This window comes from Gekko japonicus, unplaced genomic scaffold, assembly GCF_001447785.1.
Source record: "Gekko japonicus isolate JY-2015 unplaced genomic scaffold, Gekko_japonicus_V1.1 scaffold3871, whole genome shotgun sequence".
NCBI lineage: Eukaryota > Metazoa > Chordata > Lepidosauria > Squamata > Gekkonidae > Gekko > Gekko japonicus.
In genome coordinates, this window is record NW_015175486.1 from 64,235 (window position 1) to 69,321 (window position 5,087).

Below are 5,087 nucleotides of genomic sequence, written 5' to 3' on the forward strand. Positions count from 1 at the left end.
TATTGATTTGTATACAGAAAACATTGACAATCTTATTCTCAGCAGGCTGCACTGAACCCTTTACTCGAAAAAGGATATTTGTTGCATGTGTATTTTTTCATGTCAGATCCTGAACTTTAAAATCTTAACAACCGCCATGTGTGTTTTGGAACAGTCTGTCTCCCGCAGAACAGAAGATCAGTCTAGATTAGCATAACTACTCAGAAGCCTTTTAAGTCAAATTGCTTCATACCAGTTGAGGATCTGACCTGCCAAATATAGTAGCTGCCTATGATTTAGTCAGTGTGATTATGTTGTTTGCTGTGCTTCTAAAGCTTGCCTGCCTCATCATAACCATGCTGAAAGACAGGGCATGGGAAAGTAATTTTGTTTCTTTAGGACCTCAGTTCTGAATACATGATTGGCCTATTTGAACAAGCCTGTTTGGCCTATGAATGTACCAGTCTATAAATGTAGCCCTTCGTGCATAGGAGCATGGGAGGTTCATTGGCTTCCTTTTAGTGTTAAGGACTTATCAGCATTCATGAGTCCTTGGAGCATACAGAACATTCCCTGACTTCAGTAGAAATAGGAAAGCCCTGGGCCATAGAAAGTTCTATACAACTGCATTCCACCTTAAAGTATGTGAACAATTTCCCACAAGCAGCTGCACCACCCTCGCTCTTCCCTTCCCCTGATTGTATTTGTCAATTTCCCACTACTTGCTGCGCGGCCGCAGCTTCATCCGATTTTCCCCGCATCTTTTCGATCCTCAAAGAACAGGATCTAGAAGACACAGGGGAAATCGGGGGATGGTGTGGGTCAAAATGCGGCTGCGCAGCAAGTAGTGGGAAATTGACAAATGCAGTCGGGGAAAGGGAAGAGTGAGGGCAGAGCAGCGTCTTGTGGGAAATCGGTCTATGTGTTAAGTGCCATCAAATTGCTTCTGACGTATGGTGACTCTATGAATTAACGTTCTCCAAAATGTCCTGTCATTAAGAGCCTTGTTGAGATCTTGCAAACTGAGTCTGTGGCTTCCGTGACTGAGTCAATCCATCTCATGTTGGGTCTTCCTCTTTTCCTTCTCCCTTCAACTTTTCCTAGCAGTATTATCTTTTCCAGTGACTCGTCTTCTCATAATGCCTTCAAGTACCATTTTAAATTATGGTACTTAGGTGGAAACCACCACCCCTTCTACACAAGCTACTCATATGACCAGGGGTCATTTCGTAGAAAAAGAGCTAGGGGAACTCATTAGCATAACTCATTAGCATATGCCACACCCCCTGACATCACCGGAAGTGTGTCCTCCCCACAGCCGGCGGCAACCTCCATCGGACACCAGCAGGGAGCTCCAGGCCCCGCCCTCCCGCACCTCACCCGGGGGGATGGCGTCCCCCTGTGTCCCCCCCCAAATGACCCCTGCATATGACCAAAAAAAGTGGGTAGCCATGTGATGGACAAGGAAAAGTTTGCCTCCTCTGGCTATAGCCAATCACCTTTGGGTGGGGGCAGGAGGAAGAATGGAATGTTAGAAAAAAACAGTTTAACTGTTGACCAATTGTGGAGTTGGGGGGGAGGTGTCAGTTTTGTGGAGGAGGGGTTAGGAGATGTCCTGGTTAGGAAGGGAGTCCAGCGGGGGTTTTGGTGAATTAGTAGATAGGCAGTGTTCGGCTGCTGTTCCCCTCGAAAACAATTAAAATTTAAAAGTGTGTCGACTGTGGTATTCATCATTTGAAGCCTCTCCAAGATTACAAACTGTAAATGTGTACAGTCTTCAGGCCCAGCTCACAGTTACTCTGTTACCCCAGCCAGGTAAATAAACTCATTATTGTCAGGCTTCATGTTTGGGAAGGTGCCGAGAGAAACACAACTTGCTGCTATAATATTGAGGCTTCTTTGTCTGGATCTTGTTAGGTGTCTGTAGGATGCTTCATTGCTTTCAGTAGCCACTGGGTGTGGTACCCATGGCATCAGATTGCTTGTCTGGGAAGAAGAAGCAAAACTTGAAGCCATCCAGTTGAAAAGATTTGAGGTCACTCATATGGTACAGTCTTAGTTGCGACCTGAATAGTTTTGACATGGCTGATGTTGCCAGACCTCAGAAGCTAAGCAAGGTTGGCCATGATTAGTACTTGAATTGAAGATCACCAAGGAGGACGAGTTGATAGACAGTGGAAGCAATAGCAAACCACCTCCAGCCATTTGTTACCTTAAAAACTTCATGATCTTGGGGTTGACATGAGTCATCTGTGACTTGACAGCACACAGTTATTATATGGTGAAACCGTTCCTGGATGGTACCATTTCAAACAACGGGGGAGGAATTTCCTTCGTAAATGCTCTCCCATGGGATAAAACCATGCTAATAGTGAACTAGACTATCAGGAAATAGGATCACTCCTGGAATTTAGTTTTCTAAGCAGAGACAATCCTGGTGGCCAGCAAGTGTAACATCGAGCGGTGGAACGGATGACGGCAGAGGCAGAGACAGAAGGCGCGGTGACGTGGAGGCGCAGGCGCAGCAGAGCCGAATGGACATTAGCCAGAGCCGTGCTGACGCGAACCGTGCACCAGATGGGCCCACCGAAGAAAGAAAGCCACCAAAAATGGGAAACCTACCCCTGGTCGCCAGAACGAAAAAAAGAAAAAAAAATCACCTACCCTGAAGACCGCCGGAAGAAGAAGGAGGAGCCGAGCTGAAACAGCAAGCCTGACCACCTGGGTGCTGGTAGGCAGCCCCGCCCCTGTACGATGTGGCTGTAGATAGGGGGAAAGTAGTCTTAGACTTGTATGTAAACAGCCCAGAGACTGAATGTATAAATAAATAAAATAAATAAACATTCATTCCATCATGTGACACAGCTGTACAGAATTCAGTGCGATAAAATGTGGTGGTGGCCACTATTTCAGATGGCTTGCAGTAAGGATTCAAGAGATTCATGGAGGACAGGGCCATTGTAACTCAATGGAACTTCCATGTTCAATGGCAATGTGTATTTTAATACCACAGGTGGCAACAAGGCAGCTTGGGCCTACTACCTGTCTTGTTTGTGGACCTGTCCAAGGCTGCTGTAGAAAACAGGCTGGAGGATTAGAAGGGCTTTTGGTCTAACCCAGGAGGATTCTTTTTATATCCTTAGGTATGATAGTAGTAGATAGTAGAACTAGGTAAGAACATATCTGAAAAGGACTGCTGATAGAATCTGTCACCTTTGGGGTCTGACTGCAAAGTGGTAAGCCTTGCATGTACAAAACAATATGGTCTGAGCTGGTGTTGTGTTAATTTTCAATTTTCGTTCCTGGGAGACAGCCAGTTTATCCCATGACTTTGGCATCAAAAACTGTTCACTAAGAACAAACACTACATGACAGTTTGGAGCAGGTGCTTCAAATGTTTCAGTTGGTCCCCCCCCCCAAGAGGCACATTAGTCAGATTATGTAACCTTCTATGTTCAGTCTGCTAATTTCTCCAAGGTTCCTTCATGTTTCTGTTCATTGCCTCCAGTTTTGTGGCATAATGTCATTTTCCATGGCATCCAGTTAACAGCAGTCATTTAGAGGGAGAGAAAAGTAAGATATTTCACCCGTATGTTTATCTTACTAATGGGAATTAGCTGAATGGAAAATGAGCACAAGGAGAATTCATTTGCCAAGGGTGGGGGGGAACCTGGCTGGAAGCTATCAGGGAGAGGCAATGAATGAACATCTCTTGCTAATGGCTGACTGGCCTTGTTATTAATACATATAATGATGTTAAGCTTCTCTATTAAGTCAGCAGACCTGGAGTATTGGTTACATTTCATTTCTTAGGCACAGACCCATTTTTCAATTATATCTTAATCCACAGTGTCTTCAGAGGCCTGAAGAGTTCAGGCAGTTCAGGCACATACATTAATACAAAATGCTCCAAAATGTTGGCAAGGTGAAGATTTTGACAACAGAAGGAAAAGTTTTGACCTTTAGATACCATGGCTTTTTTCATTGCCAGGAGCATGGTTCCATTTGGGAACTGGTAATTTATAGAATTGTCACATGGGAAAAAGTACCTAGGAATACTATATACCTCTATAACTGGTGATATCGTATAGCACTAGAGTTTTATAGTTTTTAAAAATTATTTCCTTTGCTAGTTGTGGTAAAGAATGAGATGGGAATTAGTTTCATTCACATGGAAGCTGTACAGTACCTTGTTCTGGTGCATATATTGGTCCAGCCCTATTCCAAGTTAAAAGTATACAAAACCATTACCATGTGACCCCCACAAATGGGTGCAATCTCAAATGTGATGCATGCAGAAGGGATGGAAAAGGACACTGGGAGAAATTCAAAAGCTGGGCCCATAACGCTTTCTTCCACAGTGTCAAAACTTCTCTTCAGATTGCTTGTTCCTGCAGAGCTCTGAAAAGTTGAAAGAAGTGATGCAAATGCCTTGTCTGACAGTGGGGACGAACATCAAGGGCTTCTCTTCCACTCCTGGGTTGATTGCTTCGGTCTGTTACCTGGTGGTGGCTTCAGCCCTCTGGAATGGTCTCCTGGAGGATGTAAGGAGGGCTGCTGCCTTGGCCTGCTTCAGCAAACACCATAAGACTGGGTTATTCAGACATTCTTTGAAGGGGATTAAAATTTGTGGCATGCTTGTGAAGGACGTTCACGGGCACTTAGTCACTGTAACTTCTTGGTTTTAATGTCTTTCTCCCAGGGTGCTGGTATGAAAGTTGCCTTGAGTCATCCTGGATGGCGGGGAAGGCAGGTTGGATATAGTTGAGTAAATTAATAAAATACACACCGGTATAATGGTTTATCTTTATGAACAAAGAGAGAAAGAGAGGTTGCAGGGCCAGCCCAGCCATTAGGGAAAACAATCGCCAAGGGCGATAGATAGGAACTCTCAGTCTGGGGCAAGTGATGCTCTGTATTCTTGGTGCTTGGGGGGGTCAATAGTGGGAGGGCTCCTAGTGTCCTGGCCCCACTGATGGACCTCCTGATGGCACCTGGTATTTTTGGCCACTGTGTGACAGAGTGTTAGACTGGATGGGCCACTGGCCTGATCCAGCATTGGCTTCTCTTATGTTCTTATGTTCTTAACAGATTTTGAGGCATCCCAA